This window comes from Triturus cristatus, chromosome 2_1, assembly GCF_964204655.1.
Source record: "Triturus cristatus chromosome 2_1, aTriCri1.1, whole genome shotgun sequence".
Lineage (NCBI taxonomy): Eukaryota > Metazoa > Chordata > Amphibia > Caudata > Salamandridae > Triturus > Triturus cristatus.
Window position 1 is genome coordinate 945,010,900 of NC_140581.1, and position 16,430 is coordinate 945,027,329.

Here is a 16,430-nt window from a genome sequence, read left to right on the forward strand (position 1 = left end):
GTATATGGTGCTGGGAGCTCGTCAAACACGAACTCCACAGCACCATTATGGCAACACTGAAGACTGAGAAGTTTGGTATCAAACTTCTCAGTACATTAAACCCGCACTGATTCCAGTGTGGGATTTAATGTACAAAGCACTGCAGAGGGCATCTTAGAGATGCCCCCTGAAACATAACCTACAATCCACGTCTTCTCTGAGAGGCTGCCTAGGCTGCCACACAGCAGACATGTTGCTGGACCCCTGGGTGGAGAGTCCCCGCTCTCCTGGGCCGGCAACAATGCACATCCTGGGCGAGGTGCTTGGTCTCCTGCCCCAGGATGGGCAGGGGGAAGCTTCAAAGGCATGCCGCCTTTGTGAGCTTCTCCAGGCCATTTGCTCTACCCAGCAACTGGCCCCCACCGATTCTGACCCCCACTCTGGCGGGAAGACTGGCCAGAATCCCCAAGTAAGGACAGCGGATGTGCCAGCCTCTGCCAACCCCACCCCTCAGGTGGGGGAGGCGAGGTGAAGCACATCGCCGGGCTCTCGCCATCTTGAAGATGGGAAGCCCTGCCCAATCATGACTAGGCTACTGCCCCCCTCCCACAGGAGAGTGGCAGGATAGGGGGTGTACCCAGCCCAGGGCAGGGACCCATTGGTTCCTGCCCTTTACCTACCTGTAACGCCCCTAAATCTAGTATTTAGGGGCACCCTGAACCTTCCCTCCTCAGATTCCAGATTCTGAAAAAGCAAAGAAGAACAAGAAGAAAGAAGACCTGCCGTGCAGCTGCTAAGAAGAGGAAGACACCAACTGCTTTGGCCCCAGCCCTACAGACCTGTCGACCCTCGAACCTGCTCCTGCTAAATCCTGGCACCTCCTATGGCCAGCAACCTCACAAACCCTGGAGGAGCTGGCTACCTTGTGACTCTGAGCATCTGGGACTCCCATGAGCAGTGGCTCTGCTCAAAGCAAGTTTCTAACCCCTGGCATCAGCCCGGAACCGTGAACCCTGCAAACTCTGCATCCGCCAAGCCTGGCCTGTGCCGGAATGGACAAAGACCCCGAGGACGTCCCCCTGGCGACTGTGACCCCGAATCCGGCACCCAAGGACCCACCTCGATGCTCCTGATGACGCCTGCAGCCTCAGAACCAGGGACCCCCCCAACCGCGATCAACAGAGGGTAAGATTTCCCGACATCAAAAGGCACCCCTGCACCCGGTGCCCTGCGGCCCCCTGTGCCTGACTCCTGGGTACCTACCTATCCTCCAACTACCCAACTTACCTCTTGAAGTGGTGGTGGCACCTGAAGAATCTTCGTCCCCGAGCTTGCAGCCTTTGTTGAAATCCATCGAGAGCCCGAAGGCTCAAAAGCACCCTGCACCCAGCCGCCCGAGTGGCCCTGGCAGTGCAACTACTACTCCTACCTACTTCCCCATTTGCCCTGAGCAAGTGACCAGGAGCCCAGCTCCCACAGCCGCGTGGCCTGCTAGTCAGCAGCCACCAACCAAGGACCCATGCCTCCCATAGGATAACATTGGGCCTAACTCACTCTGCACCCGGCCGCCCCAGTGCCGCTGAGGGTGTAACAACTGTACTTACCTGACCCTGGGAGACCCCTGAGTCTATGCCCAGAACCTTAACTCTGCCAGTCGAGTACTTACCCAAAAGCTGATAACTCACTTTTCTTCCATAGGGTAACATTGACTGGCTTCTTCTGGATCTTGGTGCCCAGCACTGACCCTGAAAAGTACTTACAACCGTACTTACCACTAACTCAATGTTCTCCCTTAGGAAACCATTGACTGTTGTTCTGTGAAATTTCTTCTGTGTCGATTTTTGCAAACTACAAATATTCTTTAAAAATCGTACTAACTGTGAAAACGTAATTACTTACCTGTTTTAGATAGATGCCCCAGTGCTGAGCCTAGGAGCCCAGCACTGGATTACAAAAGTAACGAGAACATACTTTACCCGTAATTTGTATTTTCTCCCATAGGAAACCATTGACTGTTTTTCTATGAAATTTCTTCTGTCTCGATTTTGCAAACTTATAAATATTCTTTAAAAATCGCCTGTATAACTTAAACGCAGTTTCTCAACTGCGTACAGGTGGTATGCTATTGCTGGATCCAGGATCCAACACTGACCTAGAAAAAGTACTCATAACTCCACTTACCTGCTAAGTGAATTTCCTTCCATAGGATAACATTGGTAATTTGATCAGAAAAAGTTTCTGTCAACTTTTAAAATAGCAAAATATTGTTTAAAAATCACAACAGCAACTTAACTGAATTTACTCACTTGTTTCCAAGAACTGTCCCAGGACTGAATCTAGGATCCAGTCCTGGAGTTAGAAAAGTAATCCTGAAAGTAATCAAGTGCACATAACTTAAAATTCCCATTGAGCTCAATGTATTATTGTATTTGAAATCGTGCTGCCTATTGCAACAACCTGTAACTATTACCTACAACAGTCAATTGCATATTGCAAAAGTATTTAACTAAAGCATCTCATTCTGAGAAAGTATATTTTGATACCTATTGTTGGTTCTAAAATAAAATAACCATATCTTTTTTATATAAACCATTGGCCTAGAGTTCAGTTCTTGAGTGTGTGAGACCATTTGCTGACTGAGTGTGTACAACAAATGCTTTACACTGTCCTCTGATACTGCCTTACTGCTCGACCAAGCTACCACTTTAGAGAGTAAGGTTATATCTAACTTTAACCTCTGCCAAACCTCTGGGGACTGTGGACTCTGTACACACTCTACCTATTTGGGAACAGTATATACAGAGCCACTTTCTCACAACTCTTTATTGCACGCACAACAAATGGATTACAGGCTCTTTTAGATGGTCTTAATGACTTCATGAGGGATTTTAATCTGCAGATTAACCAAACAACTTCATTTGTTCTGACCTGCAATCCAAAATACACCCGCTCTAAAGGTTTTCATATTGGGGGGAACCCCATCACTAAGATTCACAGAAGATGGTGGCGTCATGTGAAGAGATTTTTAGCTTCACAAAAAAGCGAATCCATAAGCCACTTAAAGAGATGTCTGCGCTATATACTAGCAAATGCCTCTCGGCCGGTACATATGGGGCAGAAGTTTGGAGATACACAAGTCTGGGCTCTCTTCAAGCAGCCAAAAATAAATTAATGTACAGACTTTTGGCAATCCCCCAAAACAACACCCAGTCTCATCTCTCACAGTGAATTGGGTAAAGGCTATTTAGAGGATGATATAAGCCTGGCTCCCATCTTATTATGTCGAAAAATATAGGCCACTTCCGAAATGAGTTTCTCATACATGGTTGTAGGGGACTGTCTTTATTTAAGTAATATGTCAGCAATTTATTGTCTGGCATATGATAAGAACTCCAAACAAGGGTTAATCCTGCTGTTCCTCAATTCAAGAAAAGGAAGAGTCAAAAAGGAAGGCTGGATCCAACTAAGTACATAGTGCGTCTAAAGTTGGTAATCCATTTGTTGGATAATAATGCCCTCACACACCCTTTCAGGTGTCATGCTTCATCATATGGGCTGCTCCTCGTCGGGCCGGCGGTGTAATGCCTAACGGGCTCCCTTAAAAAAGGGGCACTTTGTCGGAGATCTTCAATCCAACTGCCGTATGGTGAAGTGCGGCTGTGGGGGCCTCAAGTGTGTAGATGTGAGTAAGTGATATAAAACGGGGTTGAAAGTGCCAGCTAGGAATTAATTTTATTCTGAGGGCCTCCTTCCCTGATTAAAAACGTGTGTGCATAGCACTCAACAGAGTATAATGTCTCATGTAGGAGTGGCCTCTATTAGTAATTAATGGTCAACATGTTTCTCGCATAGAGTTATTACACTCGCGATTCTTCAGGACCTAGAAAAACAATTATCTACACAAAAAAAGAGAATGTAATAATATTAATACTCTTGGTTAAAAAGGTATATGGCGAGTCAGTGTCTCCTGACTAAAATCCTCACCACCGAGTCCGGAAGGCCTTACTGTAATAAAAGGGAAGGTTAGGGCCTGGCAAGTGGGTGCACTTGCCAAGTCGACATGGCAGTACAGACTGCATGCAGACACTGCGGTTGCAGGTCTGAGATATCCTTACAGGGCTACTTCTGTGGGTGCACAATCAGTGCTGCAGGCCCACTTAGTAGCATTTGATTTACAGGTCCTGGCACTCTCAGTGCACTTTACTTGGGATGTACCAGTAAATCAAACATACCAAATGTAGAAATATCAATCCATAACATAATTTACATAGGGAGCACTTGCACTTTGTCACTGATCAGCAGTGGCAAAGTGCCTAAAGCATCTAGACCAGGAAAGCGAAATCCAGCACACAGCAAAAATACAGGAGACAGAGGCAAAAAGACAGGGAAACCATGCCAAGGATGCCAGGTCTAACAATAACCAAAAACACTGTGCAGGTGAATTTAAGCATTGTAAATAATGTAACCCTTCTTGATGTCTATTAAAATTCATATCATGTAAGAAAGAACATAAAAAGTTGGATCTTAACATGCAGTACAATGTGTCAAAAAGCATAAAGTGCTTTGCAGATTGAATAGAGACTCCGTCACATGGGCAACATGGGAGTGAGGCAAACCAGGTGCCTGTCTGAGGGAAAGCCACTAAATAGGGGATTGTACTTCCTCTTAAATAAGTAAGATACAATCTTAATTCTAGATTCTCTATCCACGTTAGATATGGTTCCATACCTGGTGCTGTTGAAAAGGGCACATATTCAAGAATGGAAACCATATCAAGAGACATTGCAATTCACTCTTTCTCCCTCTGTGCAAGGAGCCTTCATTTTACCAAGGCCTGATCATGAGTACTAGCACTACATAGGGAATCATAAAGTTGGCTTAAACCCAGAACGCAAAGGGAGTTCTTATCATATGAACTACAAAGAGAGGGACAGAAGGGGCTTCTTCCACTCACAGGGGAGTGGGAGGTCCAGCAAGAAAAGCTGCCCCAGCAATGTAGAGTACCAAACAAGGGTTAATCCTGCTGTTCCTCAATTCAAGAAAAGGAAGAGTCAAAAAGGAAGAGTCAAAAAGGAAGGCTGGATCCAACTAAGTACATAGTGCGTCTAAAGTTGGTAATCCATTTGTTGGATAATAATGCCCTCACACACCCTTTCAGGTGTCATGCTTCATCATATGGGCTGTTCCAAGGTACCCCTATGGACAGGGTGCAGTGTATGTGAAAGGTAGGACATGTACTTGTATGTGTGACATTGTGATAGTGAAAGACAGTGTATTCCGTTTTTCACTATGGAAAGGCTATCTGTCCCATAGGATAGAATGAGAGTTTATTTATAGCATCGAATAAGTATAACATCCAAATGAGACAAGGTAGAAAGATGGAGTATAGTATGCCTGAACTCAGAATATAAAAATGCCTCTTTTAGTAAAGATGATTTCTATAGTATGTGCTTTAAAATACCACTTTTAGAAAGTGGGTATATTTTTGCTTGTCCATCCTATGTGCCTCTGCTGGTTTGTGGATTAACTGTCTGGCTTTGGAGTGACAGTTGCTGGGGATGGGGATGTGCATTCTCTTCAGACAGCCACTGGGGAGTTTGAGATGTGTCCTGCCTTTCCTGGATGAGTCAGGACTGGGCTGAATAGACCTGGGCTGCATTTAGAGTAGTGGGAAAGAGATTTTCTTGCACCTGAATAGACCTGGTGTGCCTTGGACATTGCTGTCAACACCTCCTGCTAGGAAGCTGGGCCAGGGAGGACAGAACTGGTTTGGAATAAGCACAGACCCTCTCTCCCACGAGAGAACAAAGGGAAATGTGGTATAAATATTGGGGCCCAGACCCCAGGATTTTAGAACTTGCTTGCATCAAGGAATTTGCCAAGAAGAAGAGCTGGGGAAGCTGTGAGGAGAGACTACTAATTTGCTGTGTGCTTTGCTGTATTGGCCTGCAGTAGGTGCTTCTGTCTTGGGCAGAGAAAGGACTGCACTGAACATTCTGTAACTTTTTCTGCTGAGTGTCTCCAAGGGTTTGAAGTAGAGCTTGCCTCCGTTCAAGAAGTCTCAGGAACTGCAAAGACTTCCCCTTCCTCTGGATACCTCCTCTGAGACCGTGCGTTCCAGTTGCCACAGAGGGAAACCACAGTCCGACACCATCACCGACACTGCTGCCGGCTCCGTGATCTAAAGATACCATGGATGACACTGCCACACTTCGCACCACTACCCCGGTCTCACCGACGACCACAACCACCGCCACTGAGCCGCTGCTTGCACTGCGACCTGTGGGCACTGCACCCCCTCGGTTCACTCTGCTGTCCTGGTCTAACCAATGACGATGCCACAAGCTGAAATCGCTGCCATTGCATGCACTGTGGTTTGGGGATACTGCTCGTAAGTCACACTACTCATCGCCCCATCCCACACCACAGTCTGGGCTCACCGACGCCAGCTCCCATTGACCAGCACTGCCACCTGCACCGTGACCTGTCAGCACCGCAAAGACACCGGCGCCACTGGACAACCTCCACCGAGCTGCTGCCTGCATCACAACCTGAGGGCACTGCACCGCTCCACTTCACACCGCAACCGCAACGGTTGCTGCGACTGGCCCGCACCAACTTTGTCAGCTGGAAACAAAGGTACTGTTTACAAGGCTTCTGACACCAATGCCGGTCCACATCGACACGGTCAACCAAAACTGTTGGATTTGGTTGTTTTCAGCACCTCAGTAGCACCGTACAGAGCTACCAACTTGAAGGGCTGAATTTTTAAGGTTATTGTTGCAAAGTGCACATTTTGATTATTGCATGTTGGATTTTATTCATTTTTATCTTGTTTGGTTTAGATAAAGATTGCTTATTTTTCTAAACTGGTGTGGTGTCCATTTATAGTGTTTTCACTGTGTTACTGTATGTGTGCACAAATGCTTTACACACTTCCTCTGAGACAAGCCTGTCTGCTCATGCCAAGCTACCAAGGGGATGAACAGGGGTTGTCTAAGGGTGTAACTCCCTTACCCTGATTAGAAGCAAGGGTCCCGACTTGCACAAAGGTGCAAACCATTGCCAAGTAGAGACACCCATTTCTAACAATTATAAACGTTACTTCTTATGCCTTGAAATTCAATCAACAAGATTTGTAGAGTGTGGCTGCATCACCCGGGAGGGTCTTGAGACACTGTCTGATAAACTGCCTGTTCTCCTATTGGTTGAACATCCATGTCTGGAGGTCCTTCCTGAATTGCTGGAGTGATGGTGAGGCTCAGGGGTGCAGGATGGGAGAAGGAGCGGACTCCTCTACCTAGGGCAAGGGACCGGATCTGAGTTTCCTGGTGGGCTGGTGAAAGGTCACACTTTGGATGAAGTATGCAGGTCCTTCATTGAGTAATGTCTTGTATGCATGAGTGAGTAGCTTGTACTGGCATCTCTTCATGACTGGAAGCTAGTGGGTTTCCTGAGGTGACGGGTTATGTGCATCTGTCTGGGGAAGGTCAAGGATGAGGCTGGCCGCTGTGTTCTGGATTGTCTGGAGCTTCTTGATGAGTTGGGCTGTTATTCCTACGTAGAGGGAACTGCCGTAGTCGAGTCTGCTGGTGACGAAAGCCTGCGTGACCATTCGCCTGGTGTTGGGAGGAAGCCATCTGAACACCTTCATGAGCATAGGAAGCAGGCGCTGGAGACAGCATTGACTTGCTTCACATTGATAGCTGGCTGTTGAGGAGGATGCCAAGGTTGAGTGTGTTCGGTAGATATCAGGGTTGTGTCCAGCTCCGCAGGCCATCATTCGTGGTTCCACTGTGTGTCCTTGCCTTTCCCGAAGATGAGTACTTCTGTCGTGTCAGTGTTGAGTTTCAGACAGTTGATTTTCATCCAGTCTGCAACATCTTTCATGCATCTTTGGAACTTGTATTTGATGGTTCTTGGATTGTTAGTCAGAGAGAGAATGAGTTGGGAGTCATCGGTGTAGGAGATTATGTTGAGTCTGTGGCTTTTGATGGTGTTGGCCAGGGGGGCCATCTATGTGTTGAAGAGGGTTGGGCTGAGGGATGACCCTTGAGATACCCCAGAGTTAATGTTCTTAGTGAGCAAGGAGGTGGAAGGGAGGTTGAATTTCTGATTTCTTTCTGTGAGGTATGATGTGATCCACTTGAGAGCTACTCCTTGGATTCTAATCTGATGGAGCCTGTGTATCAGTGTGTGGTGGGATATTGTGTTAAATGATAGCATTCATCGGTCGAGAAGGATGAGGACCACTGTTTCTCCCTGGGCTAGCAGCATTGGGATCTCATCTGTAGCTGTGACTAGAGCTTTCTCGGTGCTATGGTTTGCCCTGAAGCTGGATTTGGAGGGGTCAGGAGTTTGTGAGTCTCCAGATGCCTGGTGAGCTGGATGTTGATTGCCTTCTCAATAACCTTGGCTGGAAAGGGGAGCATAGAGATGGGATGGTAGTTCTTCAGTTCTCCTGGGTCCGTGGATAGCTTCTTCATCAAAGACTTCACATCAGTGTGTTTCCAGTTCTGGGGGAAATGGACTGTGGTGATCAAGGAGTTGAGGACCTTGGTGAGTTCTTTGCTGATGAGTTGATTGCTGAGGTTGAAAGAGTAGTGGTGGCAGGGATCTGCAAGGGCTTCAGAGTGGACGGATCTCATGATGGTAGCCATTTCCGTTTCAGTGAGGGGGTTCCCACGAGGTGAGCTAATGTGGGTGAGCATTTGTCGGCATGAGGAGGTTGAAGCTGTGTTTGGCAGGGGGCTGGGTTGCGAAGTCTTGGTAGATGGCGTTAATTTTATTGTGGAAAAAATCCGCCAGAGCGTCGCAGAGATCTTGCGAGGATGTGATGTTGTTTTCTGTTGCTGAAAGGGTGTTTCATTCCTTGACTATGTTGAAGAGTTCCATGGAGTTATTGGAGCTGTCATTGATGCAGGTGGTTAGAGTGGACTTCTTGGTGTTTTTCGTGAAGTGGTGGCATCGGTTGAGGGCAGTTTTGAAGCATATTTGGTCCCCGAAGGTCTTACTGGCGCGCCGTCTCCTTTCAGTCAGTCTGCAGTTGTGTTTCTGGGTTATTATTTCTTCTGTGAAACAGTAGGGGTGCCATGTTGGTTTCTTGGGGTAGGGAGGTTTCCCTGGGGTTACTTCATCAGCACTTGCTGTGATCTAGCTTGTGAAGTTGTCCACTGCTTGTTCTGTGTCCTCTGTGGTGGTGGGTAGGTGGGAGTTGAGGGCTTTGATCCAGTGTTGTTCTGATACCTTGGACCTGCTCTGCCGTGTTTAGCTGGCAGTGGAAGTGGGGGTGTTGATGGGTTCTGAGATGATGAAGTAGATGCAGTGGTGGTCAGTCCAGATGAGCTCTTCAATGTGGGTGTATTTTATCCTGCTGCCAGCTGTGGAGATAGGGTCAAGGGTGTGTCCTGCGGTGGAGTTGGGGTCGGTGACTAGTTGCTTGAGTCCAAGGGTGGCCATACTTTCTAGGAGGTCAGACGGGTTGTTTTTTTCTGTGTTCTCAAGGTGAAAGTTCAGGTCTACTAGGAAGATGTACAGATTTGAGTTGATGGTGAAAGGAGTAAGAAGTTGGGGATGGTGTTGTCGAAGGGAGAGCGGGGTCCTGGAGGTCTGTAGGTGATGGTGCCTCGGATTGTGGTCTTGATATTCATTTGGAGTTGGAAGTTGAGGTGCTCCATGAACAGGTAGTGTTGACTGTGGTGGTGCGCATTTGAGGGTCTCTTTGTAGATTATGGTTATGCCGTCACCGCTTCTATTGGTGCGATCTCAGTGCGCAATCTTGTATCCGGCCAGAGTGGCTGTGCAGATGTGAGGTGCTGATGTGGGGTTCAGCCAGGTCTCTGTGATGAAGACTGCACCTGGGGAGTGGGTGGTGATGGTGTCCCATATTTCTGTGGTGTGTTTTTCAAGTGAGCGAGCATTCAAAAGCAGGCAGTTGATCTTGGTTTTCAACAAAGGTTTTATCTTTGTTTACCAGAGCATGTTCCTCTGTTTTTAACTATAATGTCTTGTAATTGTGGGAATGATGTATGTATTTTATATGTGCTTTTAAGGTCATATTGTGACCGCATAAATAATTTTTACTGGCTGACATTACATTACCCGCACCCGCCCTCCGTGTTGCCTTCTGTCATTCCTCCTGTCCCGCCAGACACCGGCAGCCCTTGTGGGGCAGCAAATGCAGCCTGTGCTGCACATGTTTGAGGCAGAGTGCATCACAGTGGTGTTGTGAGCGCCACCTAAATCACACAAACTGCCAGCATGGGCTAGAAAAGAGGGGGTGAAAGGCCATTATTTTTATGTTCTCTGTGTCTATTGCTAATGCTGGCATTGTTCTGTTAAATAGGTCCTTTTAGCCAGTTGGTATTACAAGGAGCACACACATCAGCCCATTAACAGGACATGCATGTATTTGAATCTCAAAGGCAATCTCCGCCCTCTCACCCACTGGACTGTTTAACCCAAAATGCCTGCAAAAAATCAGAAAGCAATGAACTGCATTTTATTTTTCATTTCACAGCGCTTTGCTTTAGCTCCATGACATAAGATACCATCATCTATTTTTTTTCAACCAACAGCATATTGCATTGTGGGGCTTGTACTTTTGCTTTTAACAGTTTAAGGATGGTCTTAAAACCCAAGCATGTAAAGTGCTATTGCCTAATATGCTCACATTGGCTGGACGTGTTATACATGACAAAAAGCCACCTGTCAGCTATCTTTTAACATTTTACAAAGTGAACTACTCCATGTAAAAAAATGTGTTTCACACATAAAACTAACAGTAAACTCTGCTCACATATTTTAAGAGGATTTATTTTTCTATCACATAATGCAATAAAAGAAGCATTGTCAATGTGGATTGGTCTATCTGATGTGGAGTGATACGTCTGATACCGAGATTTACAACACTATAAATGTAGAGCACAGACAGCAGGAGTGCAACCTTCCCTAACACAATTAATAAGTTAAGGACAGGTAGCAGCGGCAGAAAGAACACCACACAATTCTCTCACACATACAGGACATGTACAACATCAACAGGTAGATAATGCAATACAGAGTGAAAGTCTTTGAAGGACTGTTGTACAATTTTCGTAAACAGGCAAAGCTACAGGAAGTACAAAAGTCATGCAAGAAATAGCCAAACCCCTATGGGTTTACCATACATTCATGTACGCATACAGGATGAACCCTCCCTTACCTTGTGTAGTATGCTTAATCAGTGGGTTCCATGTCATGTACCGAGATACATTCAAACATACTACTGTTTACTCATTGTACAGTCTCCTAGTTATTGTGTTATCTAGTTTGGGTGAGGTTATATCACTTTGTCAACATTTATTGCCTCTTTTTATTAAGACCCAGATTAAAATTCTAGGTGGGTGAGCACACAATGTGTTACACTGTCAACTCCCTATCACAAGATTAACAACAGGAGGGCCAAATAATGGCACTTGTCTTTTACATTGAGTAAAGTACTTGAATATTGTTCCTGTAGGGTCAAGTGTTTTCCCCAGGAATATAGGTTTCACATAAAATACTGTGAAACAATCAGTGCTTCGTAGGGCTTGTTCACCAGCCTCAGAAGGGGGAAGAGGCGATGAGGCGGGCCTCACAACAGGCTATTGGTGAGGTTATCTGTATTTAACATGTTTCCCAGGCCAAGTCAAATTTGTAATTGCAGCCTGCACTATGAAACAGTCAATGCCCATGCTGCTAAGCCATATTTGACACTAATTGAATGTGAGCAGCAGGATTGCATAGGCCTTAAGACCATAAACAAAACTATACATCAAAGCACCTCCTGCCTCGTTGCAAGTAGCAATAGGGCAGTGGTAGTGAGGCAGTGACTATCGTGTCCCATAATTCTCTGCGGCCCTAACAGAATTACATCCTGTCTGGAAAAGCAGTGTCATGGAGGCTGAAGGGAACAGCTCTTAGCATAACCTGGACATTCTGCTCTTCTGCAAATGTCAGCGACTGCCACTTGATTAATAGCTAAGGTATGAACTTTTACATTAAAAAGTGTATTTTGGATTGTTTCACTTGAATACCTCAAATTATATCACTGCTCAGAGCGGCCTTTATTAAAATTTGTGACCACACCCTTTCTGTTGTGAAAATAAACTCAAAAGTCACATCAGTTGTCCTCCAATATAAGCATTCTCTTTTCATAGATAGAGCAACTTTATGATCTCCTAAACCAGCTGTTTGGTCAATTTTGGAAACTGGGATTGAGACCTAGTTTCCTAATTAGACATTGTGCAAATCAGATACGGGAATGACCCCATTCTTTCCCCCTTTCTACCCTGATGACAATTTTATTAATGACCCAAGAGGTAAGATAGTTGTCTTTTGTCTCCTATACAAGGCCTTCACTGTTTTCATAGATGGAGCAACATTATGGTATATCAAACCATATAGATGAAAGTTTTGTACTGTGCACTTCCTGTACTAAATTATTTCAAGTTGCTCTCAAAAGTGATGATATCTGAAATGGAAGCAGAGGAAGAAAGGTAATTCTTTGAGTCACACAGTTTGGTCAAGCTGGGAATTTTTGATTGAAACTAGGGTATGAGGGTCAGGGCCCAGCAACAAGTTTTGCCCTGGGTTCAATAAAGGCTTCTGACTGGCCTGTGATTGTTATGCAAGGGTATTCAAATTGTCCTTTTTTGTAGAAGATGTGGATGTGTAATACCTCTCTTTATACAGCAGCCACCCCTTGGGAAGTAATAGTGCACGCACGCCTCCTTCAGAAAACCGGTGCAGCTAGGGACACCTCAGCACAAGCAGGTACAAATCAGGCAATAGCATTGCAAGCTTTTACGTCTTCATAAAATAGACTAGAGGCGACATGGAAATAGAAAAATGCAGGCTTCCATTTCCGTAGTACAGATCCAGCTTGGCTGAGTTGGACAAGCTTTCATCACTCCCAGAACATGAATGATTAAGGCATCAGTGACATGTAGGCTACAGACAGATGTCTGGAACTGGCACTTAACTCACTTAGAGGAATGTATAGGTGGATGAGTCAGTGAATATGTGAGTACGTTTACCATTCTCGCTTAGGTGATATTCCACGTCAGCACTCCGAAAATCCTGTGACTGTCTCTCTGAGACCTGCTTTTATTGATTCTCTGTTTTTCCACATATTTAGAAATTGCAGTGACCTAATAGGGCATTGTTAATTGGGATAGCCTGGCTGTGGTCAGCCTGTCCCAAGTAACAAAAGATGACAACAAAACCTAGAAATGCCAAGAGAGCAATATCTCTGTGCTGTGTCCTAATTTGCATACTGCAACCTGGGTGTGCTCTAAGTGTGACAGCACTTTCCAAGGCTTGTATATACTGTGGTACCTGTGAAGCCTTTCCTTACATGGCCGAGTTTTTCCAGTAAAAGCCCTTTTGTGTGCTGGGCGCTGAATTTGTAGATTGTGTAGTGTTGTGGGCATGGCTAGCTTTAACGCTGGTGGTGCCACGTGCGACAATCATTTTTGGCGCCCCCTCCCTCACATGACCTTCTCCTCAAATTCCCTCACTGCCACCAGGGCAAAGTGCCCCTCATCGCTCCATAGTCCCTTTCTCACATTAATTTCTGTTGTTTTAAAGCACTTGTTAATTCTGGCTGTCCTAAGAAGAACGTATATCTGCCGAAACTATCCCTTTTTAGCAACATTATGTTAGATAATGAAAGAGTGGTGAAAAAACATATAACGTTCTAACCTATTTAATGCAGTATGCATGCAGCTCTTTGAAGACAGATCAGTAACAGTCACTGTTCTATATTAGGGTTGTATCTTATGAACTGCAGTAACAAAAAGATCATTGTGACAAAAGCAGTAATCCACTCAGCTATCCACATAAAATACAGATCTGTGATCTATACGGTATGCGTTCTTTGCAACAGTCATATTAACCCTCTCCGCTACCATATGGTAAACCAAATCTGCCTCTAGACAAACTCCAAGCTCTCTCTCTCTCTAGCAGGGACATTAATCACTAGAGTTATCTTGACATTTTTATTGCTACCTGAAAGCTGAATGCACAAGGAACTGGCAGCAGCTGTTTTTAAATCGTAAGTTATTGCTAATAATAGCGCACCCCTGAGGTCAGCACCCTCTCCCCTTCCCAAGTTTGCCCAGTGCGACTGCTCCACGGAAAAGCCGACCTGGGCGTGGGGGCTTCTGTTTCATTCTCCAACAAGTGAGACTGATGTCTGTGGGTGAAAAATATATGCAGGACAGGGCAAACATGAAAGTAAACGTTGGTATGGGGCATATTTTTTGAAGATCTGAGTTGCCCATGCACCACATAATTGGGCGTAAGAGTGACGCAAATCTTAAGTTAGATTTCTCAAGCCATGCAAGGTCACCTTGCGTGCCCTAAGTGGCTAGATAAATCGAAAAAACACAATGCAGCACAAATCACTAATTTGCATTACTCAGAAAGGCGTTCCGTGGGTGGAGCATAGGTGTTTCCATGCATCCACCCATTGATTTTGGTGCATATACAAAATTATCATTACTGGTAGACCTGGGAAAGCATCAAAATGGTATGCCCCTCCCCAGGGACCGCGTAATGAAGAGAAACATCTTTATTTGTCCTCGTTACTTTCTCTTTCTAGGTGAGCTGCATTCTGCAGCATACATAGAAAGATGTGTCCCTTCTTGCACAAAAGCAATCCTGCTTACAATGCAGGTATGGTGCAAGAGTGCTGCAATGGTGCAAGGCAGCAAATTATGCACCAGCACAAGAAAAAGACAGGAGTGTATCATATAGTGTTAGATACAACACATTCCTACCCATTCTCTATCATGCGGCACACGAAGGTGACTTGCTGTGCTGCGTGATTCTTTCATAAGTATGCCCCTATATGACTGCTGACTGCATCATAGTCCTGTTTTAAAAATGTCATCCATGATGCACAGCACCCATGCTGCTATACAAAATGTGTGAAAAAACATTATAAAGCCAATAGCTCTAGCATAGGTTACCCTATTGGCTTGACTAATGTTTGTTGTCTTTTTGGGGCTACACATTTTTCATAAAAATGGCCTCGAACATCATAAGTTTACAAATGTGAGCTGAACATGTGAATGCTATAACCTGATACATTGTATTCTCCTATGATGTTTTATCACCTCATTTCAAACACATCTAATACTAATCCTTGTAAGATGTAGCCTTTTCTTCATTTGCCATTTCTGCTAATATAAGTTCTTCGAACACATTTATGGTACATGACTCTGTAATGTATCTTGTTATGTTTTTATGTCCCCCTACATAGGTTCCTGCACACATCTTCATGCTACTTATCCTTTTAACTGTATCTTACTCTTTATGGTTCACCCTCACGTTTCTCTATTAATGCTATTCGACTCTTAGCATATAGGCGTCATTTCATTTCCGACAGTCTATATCCTGTCATTTATTTTTTAAACACACATTTTACCTACATTAGTCATAGAATTAATGAATTTTAATATATTAGCATGTATGCGTATGCATTTTGCATTGTATCAAGTGTGAAACCACATTAAGACATTCTGCATTTGACCTAAATGTTATTATGGCTTATTCTACAGCGCTCAAAAACCAGACTAGGTGGGGTTGGCTCTAAATAAAATATCTCACAGACATGTTTCTCTACACACCTCCATCCGTCCCTTGCACTGCAGGGCATCTTCTTTCGTTCAATTTCACGCCTCTCTCCCTGTACTGCTGCAGTCTGTCTTGTCTACACGCCTCCCACTATAATGCTTGCCGATATATATTTTACCTTACAAAATATGTGTTTATGTCACAATACATTCTTCATACTATAAACGACTGACCTGTGCATCAGCAAGTATTTTTTTTATAATGCTATGCACATTTACAGAGCTAATTAAAAAAGTAGGAAGACGATTTCAGGGCGATTTCTGGAACATGCAAAAAAGGAGTAGTGCTTTGAACCTGTTCCCAAAATGCAATGTTGTATTTCCGCCTTATCTGACAAAAAGACATGCAGTACAGTTCAGTCTGCAGACAGTAAAGGACCAACAGTAACATGGGTATCCTGGAGTATTATGCCCACAACTCTAGTTTTATGCTCCATGTACTGGTTCATTTTACGCTAGATAGGGTTTAATGAGTACGAACTTTTTTGAAACTATAGTAAGACAGCTGACATCCCATTTTACCGCCAGAAGCGTTTCTTCTGGGTGGCTTGAATACTCCAATTGCCTAGCGTTTGAGCTACTCGGGAGCACAACAGCCATATTGTGATGGCTTAATGCCATTCCATTAGTGCTTTGGCTCACAACCAGGCCAACAAGTGAACAAGGTTCATTAATGTTTTTATGTGACTGTGGCCCAGCAGGGAAACAATGTTGACTCGCCTTTAATGCATTTCAAACAAGCACAGTATTTTTAAGGGTTGGGAACAACTGAAATATTTACTATCCAAG